Consider the following 22919-nt stretch of genomic DNA (forward strand, 5'->3'; position numbering starts at 1 on the left):
ACATTCAGTATGTTGGCTTCAGGCCTAGCACACACTGGTATAATGGCACTGTGGGAAAGCTCATTTAAATGCCACAGCCTTGTTCTTCTCAATTAATGTCACAATTTCAGTAACAAAGGATTAGCATGCACAATTAATAAGAAGGAATAGAATGTTTGCAATCATTTTACACAAACTTGTTGTGAGAAACATCTTGAAATGGTTTAATAGATGTTGCTACTCTTTGTCAATCTAATCGTGGAAAAGCTGCCAATAATACAAGAATCGCTATAGTAGAAAAAAATTATAGACTTTAGTCCTGCATATTAAGCAACAGAAAATCAATACATACTGTAACTATATTAAGTAACTATTATGACTAGTGCTGAGCAAAATTCTTGAAATTTCGATTCGGATTCGATTTGGCTGAAGTGGTCAGGCAAGTTGATTCGAATCCAAATAAATTCAACCTCAATCTCAACTGTTCCAATTTACCTGAAAAGTTCTGGATGGTGTTCTGGGGTCTCCTAGGACCCTATGCTTCAAGCTTTTTATTGTCAAGTCATTATTAGTAATATGACAGTAATATATATGGCTATGAGTAAACACATGGCTGCTCGTGGTAACAAACACCCTCTTTAAGAACAAATTGCACTGAAGGATATTTTATATTTAAAAAGGTCCAAAAAGTTTTCCCTATTGATGGGAAATGGCTGCTGGTGTGTATACACACATGCAGCATTCGGGTAATGTAATTCTTCTTCATCATCTTTTCTGTTTACTTATCTGTAAAATGTCACATGTTATTTTGAGACATTTGACCAAATCAAATCACCAAAAATGTTGATAAAATTTTTGTAAAAGTTGAATTTGATTTTTTTTATTTATCAATTTGCTCTCATCTCCAATTATAAGATGAGTTCACATTCTGCGTCAGTGTCTCTATTATAAAGGAAAGCCACAATGCAGATGTGAACAGAGCCTTAGAAATAAATGTTTAACTTATACGTTGTGACAGTGGCTGCTGTGCGCCGCTGTTCCCCTGCTTACCGCCGCAGTCTGGGGCGCCGTGTTCAGCTGTGATCTGCAGCCAGTGTTTCCTTTGAGCCCTGGCCACAGCATGCTTGCTGCTTGTTTCCCGCAGCATTTCCTTATGGGCCGCCGCTTCACTTCTTGTGCTTTATGAGTTGGATCATGTGACCTCGCTGACCAATCCTAGCCCTCCTGCACATATATAAGTGGCTCAGCCCCCTTCACAGATGCCTCAGTGTCAAGGCCCTTGTGTCCTGCTAATGGTTCTGATATCTGCTTGTGTTCCTGAATCGTACTTGCATTTCTGGACTCAGCTACCTGTTTGATCCCTGCCTGCTTGCCTTGACTCTTCTATTGCAGACCCAGATTGCCTGACCTATACCTGTGCCACCTCCCCTGACCTATTGCCTGTTTGACTTCGCCTCTGCCTCATCCTTCGGTCCTGCACTGTTGCTACTGGTTATGACTCAGCCTGCTGACAACACCTGTACCTCTGGTACCTTGCTCAGGTAGCTCCTGGTCCTCCTGGACCAGCTTCCTCGTGTGCCAATCCTCCTCAGGAGGTAGCAACCTGGTGTTCTCCTCAGTAAGTCTATCCCCACCATTAGGGGTACTGTGAAAATCGAGGGGTTCACTTAGACAATGTCCTTAGAGGAGGTAGGACACGTGGCACAGTGGGTTAACACTTGCTGGTTTGTGACATACGTAAAATGCCTAATTTTAAGTCCTTTTTTGACCCAAAGGAAAACTACAAGACAAAAAAAAAAAAAATATATATATATATATATATATATATATATATAATAAAAGCATGTAGTATGTAGTTCACAAAGTGTAAAAACAATATACAGTATTGCAAATGTTTTAAGCAGGTGGGAAAAATACTGCAAAGTACAAATGCTTTCAAAAATAGAAGTGTTAGTTTAAATTAAAGAGTCCAAATGGACTCTATACAAATCAAATATGCTCCAATTGGCCTGAAAATTGGTATATGACACTCTGAGGTCTCCTAGGACTCTGATATATATATATTTTCATTATCTTTAAAACAAAATGTTTTAATGATTTTTAGCTCTCCCCTCTCCCGTTGAACTTTATAAAGCAATTACCGCAATAGCAAATAATATCAGAGTGAAACTGACATATATTTAGATATAGGTAAATGTATGGTTGATGATGTTTAAAAACAGCATGTTTAAAAACACACTAAGCTATCACACCATCTTTCTTATTGGGGGCAGATGGTGTTTAAATACACGTTTGTTTGAAAAATAAACTGTGGCTTGTTGGGAGTAAGCATCGGAAAAAAAATTGGCACTTTTAATGTGATAAGAAACAATACCTTGTTCTGAACAAGTGTTCAAAAATGATGTGTTAATAGTGGCAGAATGCCTGCCCATTTATATACACACAAGTGTTAATTGTCATATGAAACAGTGGCTTGTTCTAGGTGAACTTGGAAAAAATCTCCCTTTTATTTGAGAGCAGAAGCATTACAGTGTGGATGTGGAAAGGGTAAGGTGTGTAGGGGTAACAGTGGGTCCAATAGTAGTACCAGCAGTAGCAGCAGAGCATGGAACAGACAATGTAGTACGTAGTAATGAGGCTGTATTGGGTAGCAGCAGTAGTAATGAAAGATGTATATGGGTAATGGTAGAGGCAGTAGGGATAATGGAAGTGGCAGTAGGGGGATTAGTAGCAGGGAGTATCAGGTATGGCAGTGGTGAAAGCAGCAATAGCCATAGGGTACAGAACATAATGGTAGGCAGACAGCGGCAGTAGCATAATGGGGGACCATTAGCAATGGCTGATCTATTCATCAGCCTCAGCTTAAGGTGTGTAAAAATCTTCACAGAACCATGCCTGATTTCATTTTAACAAAAGTGATGTTTTGTACACGGGAAGCTGGACAAGACAGTACAGAGAGCCAACTGGGCCAGTTCCGGCCACCGTTCGAATCTGCCTGCCTAAAAGGGCATGGGGTCAGGGAACACTTTAAAGGGATTCTGTCACCAGTTTTTGACCCCCACATTCAAAAATATGGTTATGTGCATGGTGCCCTTGTGATTCCTAATGTGGTCTTATAAGCTAAATCTGTGTGCTCATTTAGTGTAAAAAACGTTTTATCTAACCTGTCATTCATCTAACTAAGGTGCCCAGGAGGACGCTTATGTCTCCAAGATGGTTCGTGCCCAGCTCCTCCTTTGCTTTCTGAAGCGATGTGCCCAGCTCCTCCTTTGCTTTCTGAAGCGATCTGCCCAGCTCCTCCTTTGCAGTCCTGCTCCAACGGTCTTCAATCTGCCCAAGGGGCATGCGCTGCGCTTAACAGCGCTTAACAGTGCCCGGCGCATGCGCCGGATCTTGTGAAGTCCTGTACAGTAAGCGCCGCCCAGCTCATCAATATTCACTTCGCTGGGCGGCGCTTACTGTCCCCGACTTCACAAGATCCGGCGCATGCGCAGGGCACTGTTCAGCGCAGCGCTTCAGAGCGGGGACCGCAGAAGCCGCCCAGCAAACTGAATATTCATGAGCTGGGCGGCGCTTCAAATTGGCAGTTGGGGGAGGCTGGCTGGGCGCAAGAGAGGTGTAACGCCGCCCCTTGGGCAGATTGAAGACCGTTGGAGCAGGACTGCAAAGGAGCAGCTGGGCACATCGCTTCAGAAAGCAAAGGAGGAGCTGGGCACGAACGGCGGCGGCGGCGGGCGGTATCTTGGAGACATGAGCGTCCTCCTGGGCACCTTAATCTGATGAATGACAGGTTAGATAAAACGTTTTTTACACTAAATGAGCCTACAGATTTAGCTTATAAGACCACATTAGGAATCACAAGGGCACCATGCACATAACCATATTTTTGAATGTGGGGGTCAAAAGCTGGTGACAGAATCCCTTTAAGAACCAGAAAAATTACAGAGCCCAGGTAGAACTGAACCTGTTTGTTCAGGTGGTATGTCTCCATTTAAAAAAGAAAGCTTCTTAATCATTGCATAAAATAGGTAGTTATAGAGAAACTGGGCACTCTCAAGATATTAGAACCATACAGAAGTTTATTAATCTGTACAATGACTTTAAAAACACCAATAAAATGGATATAACTCACGTGTTAGAATAACATACATATCCAACAGTGAATAACCTACAATAAATGGATGGTTGGTGATCTGCAGGTAGGATAGCGTACCAGTGCTAAAACCTAGATGGCCTATAAATAACTAAAACCACAAAGCAATTTGCATCGATGAATAATTGAATAAATATTCGAATCTGAATAAATCGTATTGAATCTTCGCAGGGAATATAATAGCTACAACTGTCCTTTAGCTCTCTCCCTTCTGACACAAATTAATCCCAGAATAAAATATTGCCAACAATGTTCATACTGTCCTGAAACATCCCGTAAAATAGTGATTGGGGGCAACGTTGATTATTTCTTGTCCCAACCCGGCAAGGTGTAGCAGCGTCCCGCTATATATTCAAACCAGCGGCGTCCCACTGGAATATTTAGCATAAAAGTTCTAGTAAATATTCTGCCAGTAAAATTCGAGAAAAATTCGAAAGTTTTCTTACCGTATGTCTTTCCTCACACAAACGTTAAAAAATCGCTCTGCTGAGTCTTTCTTTGTGTTAGTAACCAGTTAATCGAGCGATAGTAATATTCACCTCCCACGTTGGTAAGTGTTTGACACGTGCAGTCCGATCTTTGCTGTAGACTGAGGTCTTTCAGAGATTCTTTCTCCTTTACCCTTTCTGAGGTGATGAAAAATGTTGTGAGGATTCGGCAATGTCTTTCAATCTCCAGTATTTAGAGGTTCGGGGTCCTGTATATGCTAGATGCGTTTCGGAGCATTTGATCGCCCCTTCCTCAGTAGCTACCAGTCCCCCTTAAAGTACCTCCTTTTATACTGCAATGATCCACTTTCAAGACCCGTCATGGATCCGGGATTTGGGATAAAACCTTTTCTGGGATTTGCATTCCGTCTTATACCACATTCTCATTTTTACTTTTAATTTCAAATATATTGTCTTCTATATGCCATTGATCCATAATCACATAAAAATGTTTTGTTCATTTAAAACTGACAAAACCATTAAAAACATATGATGGCAATAATAATTTAAAAAAAAACTTCATACAGATTATATATCTAACTCTGTTGGTTCATTCCCTCTAAAAAACGCATCAAACACCCATGCGGTTTTGATGCGATTCCCATGCGTTTTTTTCCCAATCACTTCTTAATGCTGCTTTATGTCTGTTGGGTTGTGGACTAAGTTCTAATTATGTAAAAATACACTTAAAAACAAGTAAAATTACAGAAAACTTTCGGATCCATCCTTCTACAATGTGCTCCCCTTCACATACTCAGGATTCCCGCCTGGCCGTGAGGAGCCAAACGGATCCATCCTGAATTTCATTGCAAGTCAATGGGGACGGATCCGTTTGACGTTGCCACAATATGGTGCAATTGCAAACGGATCCGTCCCCATTGACTTTCAATGTAAAGTCAGAAGTCCCTTTTATACCATCGGATCAGAGTTTTCTCCAATCCGATGGTATATTTTAACTTGACCATGGGAGCGCCTCTATGTTAGAATATACCATCGGATTTGAGTTACATCGTGAAAACTCAAATCCGACAGTATATTCCAACACAGAGGCGTTCCCATGGTGATGGGGATGCTTCTAGTTAGAATATACTACGAATTGTGTACATGACTGCCCCCTGCTGCCTGGCAGCACCCGATCTCTTACAGGGGGCTGTGATCCGCACAATTAACCCCTCAGGTGCCGCACCTGAAGGGGTTAATTGTGCGTATCATATGCCCCTGTAAGAGATCAGGGGCTGCCAGGCAGAAGGGGGCAGACTCCCCTCCCTCCCCAGTTTGAATATCATTGTTGGCCAGTGTGCACCCCCCGGCCTCCCCTCCCTCCCTCTATTGTATTATCATTGGTGGCCAGTGTGCGCCCCCCCCAGCCCTCCCTCCCTCGATTGTATTTATATAATTGGTGGCACAGTGTGCGGACCCCCCAGCCCCCCCTCCCTCTATTGTACTTACATCATTGGTGGCACAGTGTGCAGCCCCCCCCGGCCCCCCTCCCTCCCTCTATTGTATTTATATCATTGGTGGCACAGTGTGCGGCCCCCTCCCTCCCTCTATTGTATTTATATCATTGGTGGCACAATGTGCGGCCTCCCCCCCCCCCCCCGATCATTGGTGGCAGCAGAGAGTTCCGATCAGAGTCCCATTTAATCGCTGGGGCTCCGATCGGTAACCATGGCAACCAGGACGCTACTGCCGTCCTGGTTGCCATGGTTACTTAGCAATATTAGAAGCATCATACTTACCTGCTGGTTGCTGCGCTGTCTGTGACCGTCCGGGAGCTCCTCCTACTGGTAAGTGACAGGTCTGTGCGGCGCATTGCTTAATGATCTGTCACTTACCAGTAGGAGAAGCTCCCGACTTGGGGGGGGGGGGAGAGGGGAGGACGCACACTGTTCCACCAATGATATAAATACAATAGAGGGAGTGAGGGGGGTCGGGGGGGGCGCACACTGTGCCACCAATGATATAAATACAATTGAGGGAGGGGAGGGGATCCGGGGGGCCCGCACACTGTGCCACCAATGATATAAATACAATAGAGGGAGGGAGGGGGGCCGGGGGGGCCGCACTGGCCACCAATGAAATTGAAACTGTGGAGGGAGGGGGGTCTGCCCCCTGCTGCCTGGCAGCCCCGGATCTCTTACAGGGGGCTATGATACGCACAATTAACCCCTTCAGGTGCGGCACTGGAGGGGTTAATTGTACGGATCACAGCCCCCTGTAAGAGATCGGGTGCTGACAGGCAGCAGGGGGCAGTCATGTACACAGTTCGTAGTATATTCTAACTAGAAGCGTCCCCATCACTATGGGAACGCCTCTGTGTTAGAATATACTGTCGGATCTGAGTTTTCACAAAGTGAAAACTCAGCTCTGAAAAAGCTTTTATGCAGACGGATCTTCGGATCAGTCTGTATGAAAGTAACCTACGGCCACGTATCACGGCCACGGATGCCAATCTTGTGTGCATCCGTGTTTTTTCACGGACCCATTGACTTGAATGGGTCCGTGAACCTTTGTCCGTCAAAAAAATAGGACAGGTCTTATTTTTTTGACGGACAGGATACACGGATCACGGAGGCGGATGACAAACAGTGCATTTTACGAGTTTTTAACGGACCCATTGAAAGTCAATGGATCCGCAGAAAATCACGGAAAACGGAACAACGGCCACGGGTGCACACATTGGTCGTGTGCATGAGGCCTAAGTGGTATGGCAGCGACTACACTGCCAACAACTTGGTCAGGTTGGAGTTAAGCCTGTGCCCCAGCGGTTTGTATAGAGTTGTTTCCTGAAGTTGAAGGAGGCAGATCCATCAGTCAATACGTGTAGGCGTGTGCACACATACTGGTCAACCATCTTGCACGTCCCCGTGATGGCCTTGATCCAATTGGATATCTTCCCTATCAACTTTCGATGTTCTTTTATGCTCCTACCATGGTGATCACGGGTAATGGGGAATCAGGGTTCCATGCCGGAGAGGGAGCATAAGAAAGGGATACCACATCCAAGGGAGGTCAATGGATGAAATGAAATGTGATCGAGTGGAAATGTGGGACAAATTATTGAAGCAGAAGCATCCAAGTAAAGGAGGGGGCGCGCGGCAATTACCCACTCCCGACTCGGGGAGGTAGTGATGATAAATAACAATACAGGACTCTTAAGTTGCCCTGTTATTGTAATGATTAATAAAGAAATACAGGGAATGTCACTGGGGTATTTGGGATTTGGAAACGTTAGACAGGAGAGGCTCTACTGCCGCTTTGTTGACTCTAGATAACTTCTGCCTAATCGTACGTCCCTGTGACGTCCACGATCCAATTGGATATCTTCTCTATCAACTTTCGATGTTCTTTTATGTGCTTCCATGGTGATCACGGGTAATGGGGAATCAGGGTTCCATGCCGGAGAGGGAGCCTGAGAAAGGGATACCACATCCAAGGGAGGTCAATGGCTGAAATGTGATTGAACTGAAATGCTGGACAAGTTGTTAAAGCAGAAGGATCGAATGAAAGGAGCGCATCAATTAAAGACGAATTTTTGAAATTTAGGTACCTGTCACCTATGCAGAGCAGGGGTTTTTCATTGGCAAAAATGGGTTAATGTCACCCACCAATGGAACAGATGAGTTTTAAAAATTTCGGTCCCTGTCGACTATGCAGAGCAGGGGTTTATTCACGGCAAAACTGGGTTCATGTCACCCACCAATTGAAGAGACGATTTTACAAAAATTCGTTCCCTGTCACCTATGCAGAGCAGGGGTTTGTATACGGTAAAAATGGTAAAATGGCACCTGAGCATGCATCAGAGAATTTTTTTTTTTAATTAGGTCCCTGTCACCTATGCAGAGCAGGGGTTAATTCGGGGCAAAAATGGTAAAATGTCACCCAAGAATGTAACAGACGCTTTTGCACCCTGCTCCCTCTTTTGCTGTGCTGGTTCCTCTGTCTGTCAGAAATGCAGCAAAGGCCCCAAATGTAGTGTCTTGCACAAAATGGGTGTTTTTTTAAAACCAGAATATAACAGCGGTATTTAACCTTGTATTGAACTGTCACAAATGCAGCAATGTCCCCAAATGTAGTGTCTTGCACAAAATGGGTGTTTTTTTTAAAACCAGAGTATAACAGCAGTATTTAACGCTTGTATTGGACTGTCACAAACGCAGCAACGGCCGCAAAGGTACTTTATGGAAAAAAAAAAAAGATTTTTTTCACCCACAAATCGACAGATGGATTTAACTGATTTTCTTTCACTATCACAAATGCAGTGCAGGACGCAAATGTCCTTTTTAGCAAAAAAAAATAAATTTGTCCCCACAGAATCTAACAGATGGATTTACTTGGATTGTACTTTACAGAAAAAAAATTGAATAGTCACCCCCTGGGTCCTTGACCTCACAGACGGATTCCCTATATGGCACATATGCAGTGCAGGTGCACTTAAAAAATGGGTATATGTTGCCCACTGAACTAAAAGAACAGGGTTAAATTATTGTCCCTGGCACATATGCAGTGCTGGTACACTGAACTTGCACAAAATGGCCGCCACCGCCCACCTAACAGACGGATAAAACATATTTTTCTGTGTCACTGGGCTCAGGGCAGGGTAAAAAAAATTTGCACTGCACCTACAAAACAAAATCGCAGTAGATCACAGAGTTGACAACAAGTTCTGATTACAGATAGATTCTTTCCTATTCTCCCCCTCACAGCAGCAGCATCCTATCCCTACATTAGTAAGAGCAGAGTGAAGTGCGGCGCTACATGACTCCAGCTTATATAGAGGCTGGGTCACATGCTGCACTGGCCAATCACAGCCATGCCATTAGTAGGCATGGCTGTGATGGCTTCTAAGGGCACACGAGTTAAATGCTCGTTGATTGGCTGCCCTGCAGCCTTTTAAAAAGTGCCATTAAATTGCCGAACACGAACCCAAACTTTTACTGAAATGTTCGGGTCTGGGGTCCAAAAATCCTTACAGTTTGGGTTCGCTCAACCCTATTCATATGGATGCTGAAATGAAATGTGAGACAGATGAACTTGTACCTCAGATTATGTCAAATCATGAACTTTCACAACTGACCAACAAATTGTTTTAAAGAAGACCTGTCACTAAGAAATGCAGTGCAATCTTCAGGGAGCATTTTATAGAGCAGGAGAAGCCAAGCAGATTGATATATAGTATTTTATACCTCTAAAGGCTATGCACTAGTGTTGAGCGAACTTGTGATTTGCAAGTTCGGCGTTCAGGTTCGGGTTTGGGTTATCTAAGAATTCCATAATGGATTCCATTACCACGGACCAAAACAGAATTCTATGAAAGCATGCACCACTGAAGCCTATAAGAGGCATTCCATATTGCATTCCATTACAATAGAAGTTTATGCTGAATGCAACACGGAATGCTTCTTATAGGCTCCCGTGGTGCATGCCATCATAGAATTCCGTTATGGTCCGTGGTAACGGAATTCATTATGAAATTCTTAGATAACCCAAACTCCGAACTTGCAGATCGCAAGTTCGCTGAACAATACTATGTACACCTTTGGGCCATTTTTTTATTATTGCATTGTACTCATTTTGAGCAAAAATATATTTTTAAAAATTGGCCTTTATTTAAAAAAATATGACGTCTTTTATTTTTTTGTACAGAGCTGATATGCTCTAGTAGCAACCTTTGGATTTTCTGTCTTTTCATTCAGACCAGGAGCTGACGGGCTCCTTATCTCTGCTCTCTGACCTCCTAATTGTTATAGCTCAGTTCTTATCTTGCTGATAAAAATGTGGCTTAAATAAGTGTTTATGACTCAGTAGTTTAGAGAGAAAGTTTATTAGATGACCAAAACAAAGTGAAAGTGAAAGCTCAATGTTTTTAATAAAGGCCAAATGAAAAAAAGATTTCTAGCCAAAAATGAGAAACATGCAATCATTTAAAAAAATTGCCTCCAAAGGTGTACACAACCTTTAAATATCTGCTAATTCTGAGCTTGATGGCCTATTCACCGCCAAATGACCTCTGAAATGCCATGGAGCCAAAGAATCTGAGATATTAAAGATATTAAATGTGCATCTCCTGAGCCAGGCCCATATTTAAACTCCTAATTTCTGCCTTACATGTATGGTGGACTATTCAAACACTCAGAGAGAGACTAAATCAGCACAGTTCGAATATAAACCAAGGCTATTTAAAACATAGTGTATCAAAACATTTTTCCATCAAACATAATAATGACCCAAGTAAGCTGCTGCTGACACCAATAGATTGGATTCCCTACTCATATGCCCAATTATGCAAGAAAGAAATGTTCTGGATATTTCGTTTTAACACTCTAACCCCCTTTGGGCTGAATAAGGCCCTTGAGTATTGCAATTATTGAATTTCCTATTTCTCCACTGCCCTAAACAGAAGTAGGGACGGAACCATTAAGAATCTGCACAAATATGTTGTTTGAGTACGATAGTCGTCGAATTCCCTACTTCCCAATTATCCTGACAGAGATGGGGATGTAATTAACTAACCTTCTGATAGAAATGGGAACGTAACCAATTAATTAACAAGTATTATGGATTCTATGCACAAACCCGATTAAATGTCCGAGGATCTTTGTGATTATTACATTATTGCATCCTTTCCAGAATTGATTGCACATGATATATTGTTTGGGTTACGCATGATATTTTAGAAGAGTTAAATCTGATATATGAGTTGGCCAGGTCTGATATAGGTGCATTTATTCGTATATGTATTTATCCCGTTCCTCCCCTTAGTAATTAATTCACACTTACTGGAATACTTTAACTTTCTAATATAGGGGAATTTATTCATATAGGTATTTGCCCCGCACCTCCCCTTATTAATTATTGCACACTTACTGGAATATTTTTACTTTTTAACATTTTACTGTCTACTATAGATATATGGGGTATATTATCTAATAGACCCTATGGTTACCCATTATGTGTACTAAATCTCTTTTATCTCCAGCTCTTTAATTCCAGATGATGTCTAATCACTGGAATACTTTTATGTATTCTATTTTATAATATTTTAATGTTCTATATAGATGGGTTATATCATCTAAGGCCCTTTGATTATTATTATTTTCATTGATTTGTTCACCTGTAATTAAATTTAATTCTTTGGCTCTGGATAAGGAAGTCCTGATGCGTCCCAGTGTGAAACGTGCATTTCAATCTCAGTGGACACCGCCTCTTTCCTCCTATCTTAAAAAGGCAAGCACCAGACTACTCCCCCCTACACTGCGATGCGTTCCAGGCTGGAGCGCATCGCAAATCTGAAAGAAAAAAAAACACAGCCACGGCCATTCCTCCCTACAGGAAGCCTGGAAACGCACCGAGGAACATTAGATTACCCGGCCAGCTTAGTGGTGGTGCGCTCCAGAGTGGAACGCACCGCAAGCTTCAAGCTATACAAACCTGGCCAGGGTGTATACTTTGTATACAGATCCTTATGTAGACTACCCTTATGGCTCTTTTTAACATTAGGATGATGAGCTTATTCGTCTAGTTTATAATCATTATATTATTTTATTAAAGCTGTCTGTGAGTGCACTTCCTGTTTCCGGCCCTAAAGGTCATGTGATCAGGAAATCACTGCCCACAATGAAACGCCACATGGAATCCACCAAACAAATGATGTATACCTCCTCTATATAACTAAGTTTTTACTGTGTTATGTTATGCTTGTCTATATGCTCCTGATGAAGGCCACCTGAGCCTATATACACCTGCTCCATCCCTTTACACATACCCTTCCTGTAACCAGTTACCTGTTTTAGCGCCTCACTATACCGATGTATGGTGGATGTTAGTAAAGAGTTAAACCTATATGGAAAAATACAACTTAGATTTTGATTGGCTGCTATGAAGCCCCGTGTCCTTATGCCAGAACATAAAGTGTTATGCGGATTCAGACCGTGGCTCCAATGCAAAATGCCATCATACTGCCCAGTCCGTCTCATTGTAAAATTTCATGCAGTTGGTGCATGGTTCCTGCAGTAAAACATCATTGAAACTTTGTGTCCTTACTGATAGCATTTGCAACTATAGTGGATCATGGAACAATAAAAAAAAAATCTTGCCGTCACCTGTAAATGTGGTGTAGCAACTACTCATTTAGATAAAGAGAATTTTCCTCATCCTCATTATATATATACATCATAGAAACATGATATAGTCCAAGCAATATAATGATAGGAGGGAGTGGGGACAATCCACGAGCAAAAGTAAATTCAAGCTGAAAAATAACAAAACCTGCATAATACATTATTATGTCCAACAAAGATCCTACTGATTTAGAAAGGATGCTAAGTATTTCTTTTACGGCAGAATGTGGGACTTATTTTTGCATGATTACGAAGAACATGTCCCATGTACAGTCGTTTTTTATACTACACAAATATCCTTACAAAATATAATCAATATTAATATAATCTATGCAACATAATGATAGACAAGACATGTTCACTGTAAAAATAACCATGAAGGCCATTCAGAATGTTTTTACCTGTAATACATATTTATTGAATCTCTATTATAAACTGCAATGTTTGTGTTGGGCTTTTTTATAGTAATTATTAACCAGGCTGAGCTAGCTCTATGAAGAAGCCGAAAACTGCTCTGAAATAGATCCTGTCACCGGTGCCAATGTGTTTACCTTGGCAGAACATGATGAAATAAACAGTTTATGTAGGGAAGGGGTATTTAGGACACATCTGATTTGTAGTTTAGTTAATGTTATCATGACTAATATTACTGCAAGAAAAGAGTCTGAGAAAACAGGGAATACTATTTGTAGTCTTCACAATGTTATGTCTGTAGAAGACGGTAAATAAACCTTGAAAGTAAATAACAGAATGTAAAATATACTTTTTTCTTCCCTTAGAAAATCACGCAAGGATTATATCCATACAAATTCCAATACCACAGTACAGTAAGGGTATGTTCATACTCGGCAGATTTGATACAGAAATTTCTAAGACTGTTCCATACTTCTAGATGGATAATATTCCTTGTGCCCAGTAGTCACTTTTATAGTCTATAATAAAATATTGAAAGGTCTGTGTAGTTGGTCTAAGGCCATACATTCTGTAAAAAAAAAAAAAAAAACACTTATAGAGATCTAATAGACATCTTCTGTTACTATAACATATATTCTTTGGACTCTTGGTCTCCAGAAAAGTAATGGAAGCATGCACTTCTTTGGTCCATTTTCCAGACCAAACATGGCCATTTTGTTGCCATAAGGCCAAGTCTTTGGGTCTGTGAAAACCATGGACAGCACACAGATACCATCTGTGTCTTCGGCCCATTTTTCACAGACATTAATGGGTGAATAAGGCCTTATGTTTTTGAAGAGGTTTTTTTATATTTCAAAATTAGATGTTAAATATTTATGTTTCTGCATTGTATTTCGAGAAAAATATTTTAGCTTTTTATAGACAGCAATGTATATGAGTTTATTTTCTTGCTTTGTATCAGCAGATATAACTCGTAAATACCATTTTTTTTTTACTATGTGAATGGAAAAAGGTTGTAAACATCAGTGATTCTGTTATTTTCCTGGAATAACTGCAATTTCCTGTAGACGTATGATTTTCTTGAAGAACATGGAAAGATTAAAGCCAGGCATCTGGTGGACAGAACACAGGCTTTAAAAGCTTGCTTAAAATGATTGCATATGACGGACCTTATCACTCTGGAAACTTTCGCTACACGTAAGGGAAGGTAGCTATAAGATGAAGCTGGACAGAAAAATAGTACATTAAAACCTAATATTTCCTTGTTCTTGTCTAGACTGCATCTCCATATACAGTACAGACCAAAAGTTTGGACACACCTTCTCATTCAAAGAGTTTTCTTTATTTTCATGACTATGAAAATTGTAGATTCACACTGAAGGCATCAAAACTATGAATTAACACATGTGGAATTATATACATAACAAAAAAGTGTGAAACAACTGAAAATATGTCATATTCTAGGTTCTTCAAAGTAGCCACCTTTTGCTTTGATTACTGCTTTGCACACTCTTGGCGTTCTCTTGATGAGCTTCAAGAGGTAGTCACCTGAAATGGTCTTCCAACAGTCTTTGTTTAGCACTTGTTGGCCCTTTTGCCTTCACTCTGCGGTCCAGCTCACCCCAAACCATCTCGATTGGGTTCAGGTCCGGTGACTGTGGAGGCCAGGTCATCTTGCGCAGCACCCCATCACTCTCCTTCATGGTCAAATAGCCCTTACACAGCCTGCAGGTGTGTTTGGGGTCATTGTCCTGTTGAAAAATAAATGATGGTCCAACTAAATGCAAACCAGATGGAATAGCATGCCGCTGCAAGATGCTGTGGTAGCCATGCTGGTTCAGTATGCCTTCAATTTTGAATAAATCCCCAACAGTGTCACCAGCAAAGCACCCCCACACAATCACACCTCCTCCTCCATGCTTCATGGTGGGAACCAGGAATGTAGAGTCCATCCGTTCACGTTTTCTGCGTCGCACAAAGACACAGTGGTTGGAACCAAAGATCTCAAATTTGGACTCATCAGACCAAAGCACAGATTTCCACTGGTCTAATGTCCATTCCTTGTGTTCTTTAGCCCAAACAAGTCTCTTCTGCTTGTTGCCTGTCCTTAGCAGTGGTTTCCTAGCAGATATTCTACCATGAAGACCTGATTCACACAGTCTCCTCTTAACAGTTGTTCTAGAGATGTGTCTGCTGCTAGAACTCTGTGTGGCATTGACCTGGTCTCTAATCTGAGCTGCTGTTAACCTGCGCTTTCTGAGGCTGGTGACTCGGATGAACTTATCCTCCGCAGCAGAGGTGACTCTTGGTCTTCCTTTCCTGGGGCGGTCCGCATGTCAGCCAGTTTCTTTGTAGCGCTTGATAGTTTTTGTGACTGCACTTCGGGACACTTTCAAAGTTTTCCCAATTTTTCGGACTGACTGACCTTCATTTCTTAAAGTAATGATGACCACTCATTTTTCTTTACTTAGCAGTTTTTTTCTTGCCATAATACACATTCTAACAGTCTATCAGCTGTGTATCCACCTGACTTCTCCACAACGCAACTTATGGTCCAAACCCCATTTATAAGGCAAGAAATCCCACTTATTAAACCTGACAGGGCACACCTGTGAAGTGAAAACCATTTCAGGTGACTACATCTTGAAGCTCATCAAGATAATGCCAAGAGTGTTCAAAGCAGTAATCAAAGCAAAAAAGGTGGCTACTTTGAAGAACCTAGAATATGACATATTTTCAGTTGTTTCACACTTTTTTGTTATGTATATAATTCCACATGTGTTAATTCATAGTTTTGATGCCTTCAGTGTGAATCTACAATTTTCATAGTCATGAAAATAAAGAAAACTCTTTGAATGAGAAGGTGTGTACAAACTTTTGGTCTGTACTGTATGTTACTAATACTTATCCTCCTCCCGACCGCCTAACGCAGGGATGCGTCCTGCGGGCGGCCAGGTTATTCCTCCTAGACTCATCGGTGCGTCATCTCGCATACGCGTGCGTTCACAGCAACGCTGAGCTGAGAAGTTGATCTACAGCCTGCCAGCAGCGATCATTCGCTGGCAGGCTGTAGATGCGATTTTTTTAACCCCAAAAAGGTATATTAAATGCTGTTTTGTTAACAAAACAATTTAATTGTTGTCTAATATACCTGCTATCTGGTCCTCTGGTGGTCCCTTTTGCTTGGATCGACCACCAGAGGACACAGGCAGCTCTGTAAGTAGCACCAATCACCACACTACACTACACCCCCCCTGTCACTTATTAACCCCTTATTAACCCCTGATCACCCCATATAGACTCCCTGATCACTCCCCCTGTCATTGATCACCCCCCTGTAAGGCTCCATTCAGACGTCCGTATGTGTTTTGCGGATCCGCAAAACACGGACACCGGCAATGTGCTTTCCGCATTTTGCGGATCCGCACATTGACAGAACTATATAGAAAATGCCTTTTCTTGTCCGCAATTGCAGACAAGAATAGGACATGTTCTATAGGCTCTACAAAAAACACAGTGTTTGCCCGATCAGGCCTGATCTTGTGCGCACACTTGCATTCAGTCCGCCCCACCGCAGTGCCAGAATTTTTTTTTCTGATCACTGCAAAAACACCATAAAATCGCTGCGGCGCTATAAAGATCACTTTTGAGGGGCATGGCGAGTTCATAGAAGATTTTTTTTGGGGCACAAGTTAGCGGAAATGTATTTTTTTTTTTTTTCTTACAAAGTCTCATATTCCACTAACTTGTGACAAAAAATAAAATCTTCATGAACTCACCATACCCCTCACGGAATCCAAATGCGTAAAAATTCCCTGTGAAATCCTAAAGGTACTCATTGGAATTTGGGCCCCTTTGCGCATCTTGGCTGCAAAAAATTGTCACACATGTAGTATCGCCGTACTCAGGAGAAGTAGGGCAATGTGGTTTGGGGTGTATTTTTACATATACCCATGCTGGGTGAGAGAAATATCTGGGTGAGAGTAAATTGACAACTCTGTATAAAAAAAATGTAAAAAGTTGTCATTTACAGAGATATTTCTCACACACAGTATGGGTATATGTAAAAATACACCCCAAAACACATTGCCCTACTTCTTCTGAGTACGGTGATACCACATGTGTGACACTTTTTTGCAGCCTAGGTGCGCAAAGGGGCCCAAATTCCAATGAGTACAAAGAAGACACCCCAAGGTATTCCGTGAGGGGTATGGTGAGTTCATGTAAAATTTTATTTTTTGTCACAAGTTAGTGGAATATAAGACTTTGTAAAAAAACAAAACATTTTCTGCTAACTTGTGACAAAAAATAAAAACTTCCATGAACTCACTATGCCCATCAGCGAATACCTTAGTGTGTCTACTTTCCGAAATGGGGTCATTTGTGGGGTTTTTCTACTGTCTGGGCATTGTAGAGCCTCTGGAAACATGACAGGTGCTCAGAAAGTCAGAGCTGCTTCAAAATGCGGAAATTCACATTTTTGTACCATAGTTTGTAAACGCTATAACTTTTGTGCAAACCATTAAATATACACTTATTGCATTTTTTTTATCAAAGACATGTAGAACAATAAATTTTGAGAAAAATGTATATAGAAATGTAGTTTTATTTGAAAAATTTTACAACTGAAAGTGAAAAATGTCATTTTTTTGCAAAAAAAATTGTAAATTTCGATTAATAACAATAAAAGTAAAAATGTCAGCAGCAATGAAATACCACCAAATGAAAGCTCTATTAGTGAGAAGAAAAGGAGGTAAAATTCATTTGGGTGGTAAGTTGTATGACCGAGCAAAAAACCGTGAAAGTAGTGTAGTGCAGAATTGTAAAAAGTGGTCTGGTCATTAAGGGGGTTTAAGCTAGGGGGGCTGAGGTGGTTAAACTAAAGCATTTATTGTTTGCTAGCCTTAACCTACCCTTGGTCTTCTTGAAGGACTACTATGAGCTTGCACATCAATGTCGTCAGGCCTTGGTTAATCAGCTTCTTGCTGTGGTTTATTAGCCCAGTGAGTGCTTCTCTGTCACTAAAAGTAAGCAGTGACCTTGAGTATTTGTGGGACAGAGTCACTATCCAGAAAGGTGGTTAAGTTAATGACCTTAAATCAGGCAATTAGAGACACATCATAGTAAGAAATTATTTTCTTCTATTGTTACATGTCCATTCATGGTAAGCACATAGAAATCCATTTAAAATAGAAAGCTTGGTGGAGGTTTTGCTACCCAATGGGGTATTAGAGTCAGAAGATTTTGCTAGGACTAATGAGACAATGGCCAAAAAACAATGGAAGAGCATACAACTTCTGGGACTTACCTAGTAGAAAAAAGTTTGTCCAGCTCCAAGATATACTCCTACATTTACACTTTAGAACCTGCCAGCTTTATTTTTTTCTTTATCTAAATTAATGATCGACTTTATATTTTATCTCTATAGTGGTACAAATTCTCTGTTTTCTATTACAAAGTTGTAGCGCTAAATAATGAAATTCGGACTATCTGACTTATCCGTCTCTGGTTAAACAATAATAAATCCTTCTTCACTAAGTTCCTAAGGTCCAGCTAGAAATATTTTCAAGCAGCCAGAAATAGTATTATTTAACTAATAGCTTTGTAAAGTAAAGGGAATATCCTTTACACCAGAGAAATAAAGCTCCAACCAAAGATATATTATGAAATTCATTATACATGCTGCACTGAATAGTGCAGACTTAGTTTCAGTAGGAAACTTAAATATTTCTGAAAACTATTATAAAAAGAAAAAACTGCCCAGCAATTGTAGAATCTGCTGATTTTTTGGGGTGTCAGTTAACAGTAAATTAACAATACCTACTGGTTAAAAGGGGATTTAATAATGGCACAGGGAACTCTACATAAAAGGTTAACCATCTAAGTAAAGTACAGAACCAAAGGGAACATAAGGGAAAGGGTAGGGAAGGAAGTGCCTAACTAGCTATCTACATGCAGTCTTATATAATAGCCATACACACATGCCACAAATGGGCAAATTGCTCTCCTTCACTTCCGGGGTCCCATTGTCTAGATAGGATGGGGTCCAAAAGGTGGGACCTGCATCTATCTGACATTGATGACATGTCCTAATGATATGCCATCAATATCACAGATGGGTCAACCCCTTTGATATTTCACTCACAGTGTGTAGGATAAAATTATTAATAGTACCCATGAATACCCCCATAGTCTTTAATTATCATGATGAAAGCCTGATGCTACTTATTACACTTAATTTGACAGACAAAATACATTGCCTGTTAGAAATCGAGTCAGATCGATATTTATGGGCAATTTGACTGTGTATCTGCTGACCTTTTTATGTGCTCTTGCTCCACCGTCTCATTATTGAGTTTTGTTTACGTAGACATATTCATCTAGGGATTGAAGAACTGATCCCAGAGGAATTAAGATGTTCTCCGACCATCAATGTATTATTGTGTGAACCTGTGGGAAACTACTCATCCAAGACTCATCCTATTTACAGTATATTCTTCACTGTTAATATTACCAGGTCTGACCCTGATGGCATTAGCCTTGAATTATCCCTGATAAACCACAAACTGTAAAACCCCAAACTGTAAGTTGTATTCGTTTAAATTAAACTTTTTGTTGGGATAATCATAGCTTCCTAATAATGCATATATTGTGTTTTGATTTATTAATGACTCTCTTAGACAAAACCCAGCAGCCGCTCCGTCCATTTCCTACAGTGCCTCTGTATACAATCTCATTTTGTAATACTGTTGAGGGAGCCCTGGCAACAAAATCTTTTAATCTTCCTCCTGAGGGGGCCCCTTCTGAGTTCGGGCCCTAAAGCAGCACCTTCCTCTGCTTCCCCTATAGCTTTGCCCCTGCATATAGCCATATTTATTCAAAATAAAACATAGAACACATATCTGATTATGAAATTGAGACATTTTAACATTTCATGGAAAAATTAACTTATTTAAAGCTGGATGGCAGCAACATATCTTTATTTTCAGAGAACATATAAAAAATTGTCAACATTACAGGTATACATATGACTTGCCATGAATATGATTATGTTATGCATGTCATATGTATACCTGTAATGTTGACTATTTTTTATATGTTCTCTGAAGAAAAAAAAAATGTAAATATAAAAAAAATATAATACTTGGAAGTCTAAGGAAAAAAAAAAAAGAAGAAAAGTAAGCGGTACTAATATAAAATAGCTGGAGGAGGAATTTGCAACAAACTCACACAACTGGGTATAAAAAGAGCATGTTAGAGAGGCAGAGTCTCTCAAAAGCAGAAGTTCAAAAAAACTACTTTAAATATCCCACCATCTACAGTACATAATATAATCAAAAGATTCTGAGAACCTGGAGAAATGTACGCAAAGGAGAAGGCCAACAGTCAATACTCAATGCTTGTGTAGGCGGCACTGCATTAAAAACAGGCATTTTTCTGTACTGGAAATCACTACATGGGCTCAGGAACACTTCCAGGAATCATTATCTGTGAACGCAGATTGCCGTGCAATCCACAAAGTTAAGAGGTACTGTATCACACAAAGAAGAAACTATATGTCAACACGATCCAGAAACATTGCCGTCTTCAGTGGACCAAAGCTCATTTAATGGACTGAGGCAAAATGGAAAACTGTTCTGTGGTCAGATGAATAGGACTCTGTCTTGCGAACTCAAGAGAAGAGGAAACATTCAGGTTGTTGTCAGCGCACAGTTCAAAAGCCTCCATCTCTGATGGTACGGGGTTACATTAGTAACTATGGCATGGGCTTACACATCTGAAAAGGCACTATCAATGCTGAACACTATATAGAGGTTTTAGAGTAGCATATGCTCCCATCCAATGTCTCTTGCAGGGAAGGTCTTGCATATTTCAGCAAGACAATGCTAAACTAAATGCTGCATCTATCACAACAGCATGACTTTGCTGAAGAACAGTCCGGGTGCTGGACTGGCCTGATTACAGTCCAGACCTTTCATCAATAGAAAATATTTGGCACATCATGAAACAAAAAAATTCAGCAAAGCAGACCCAGTTGAGCTAGATTCCTTCATCAGACAAGAATGGGACAACATTCCTCTCCCAAAGCTCCAGCAATTGGATTGGTCTCTTCACTTCCAATATATTTACAGACTGTTGTTAAAAGAGGGGATGCTACACAGTAGTAGACATGGGCCTGTCCCAACTTTTTTGAAATGCGTTGCTGCCATCAAGATGAGTTTTTTTCTTTTCTTCATAAATTAGTAATATGTCTGACTTTCAACATCACATGTGTTCTATTATCTATTGTGAATAAAATATTGGTATATGAGATTTGCAAATCATTAAATTCAGTTTTTATTAACATTTATTTACATTTTACACAGCGTTTCAAATTTTTGGGGAATTGGAGTTGTATATTGTGATTTTTTTTTCCAGTGATGGTTTACTGATGAAGTTGTCAATCAACATGCTTGGATCGTCCCCATATTGTCAGCGATCTGCTATATAACAAAGGTTGGAACATACAGTAAAAAGGGATTATATTTTATGGCAGTATACCATAGATGAATATGGTGCAAGGCATGGGCGTAGGGATCACCATAGCAGCCATAGCAATGGCTATGGGGCCCTACGCCACTGGGGGCCCGGGCCGCCGGCTGAGGATTATATATTTTTTTAAATTCATGTGGCGTAGCTACAGGGGTCGCAGGCCCCTCCAGGACAGACAGAGAAAGCGCTATCTGCAGGGCCTGCAGGCTGTGGGCGGTGCGATAGGGCGCAGCCGGAGGCAGAGAGGCATACCTGCAATGAGGAGATGGAGTGGTCCCACTGCCAGTCTGGGCAGCAGTCAAACTGGCCGGAAGTGGAGGATGCGGCGCGTACAGCGAAGCTGCGTGCTGCTGGGCCTGGCAGCGCTGCTGGAGTGTGGGCGCGCAGACGTTCAAGTGGCTGTGAGGTGAGGGCTGGCTGACTCTGGGACTGGTAAAACTTACTCTGGAGTCCTGGACCATTATATCTGGGGAGGAGGGGGGAGCAGCACCCTGGAGGTCTAGACCAGTACATTTAAGGAGAAGTGGGGAGCAGGACCCTGGAGGTCTGGACCAGTACATTTAAGGAGAAGGGGGGAGCAGGACCCTGGAGGTCTGGTCTGGTCTGGACCATTATATAGGGGGGAACAGGACACTGGAGGTCTGGACCATTATATCTGGGGAGGAGGGGGAGCAGGACCCTGGAGGTCTGGACCATTATATTTAAGGAGAAGGGGGGGATCAGGACCCTGGAGGTCTGGACCATTATATTTAAGAAGGGGGAGCAGGACCCTGGAGGTCTGGACCATTATATAGGGGGGAACAGGACACTGGAGGCCTGGACCATTATATATTGGGAGTAGGGGGAAGCAGGATCCTGGAGGTCTGGACCATTATATATGGGGAGTAGGGGGAAGCAGGATCCTGGAGGTCTTGACCATAATATATGGGGAGTAGGGGGAAGCATGAACCTGGAGGTCTGGACCATTATATAGGCAGGAGGGGGGAGCAGGACACTTGATGTCTGGACCATTATATCTGGGGATTGGCGGTGGGAGATTTAGGGTGGGGGTGGGAGGTCTAGGAGGGGTGTGAGCATGTTGGGGTGGGGGGTCCTGGAAGGGTGTTTGGGTGGGAGCTCTGGAAGGGGTGGGGGTCTGAGAGGTATGTGGGGGTGGGAGATCCGGGAGGGGGGGGGCCATAAAAAAATGTTGCTATGGGGCCCAGTCATTTCTAGCTACGCCCCTGGTGCAAG

This window comes from Bufo gargarizans, chromosome 2, assembly GCF_014858855.1.
Source record: "Bufo gargarizans isolate SCDJY-AF-19 chromosome 2, ASM1485885v1, whole genome shotgun sequence".
Classification (NCBI taxonomy): Eukaryota; Metazoa; Chordata; class Amphibia; order Anura; family Bufonidae; genus Bufo; species Bufo gargarizans.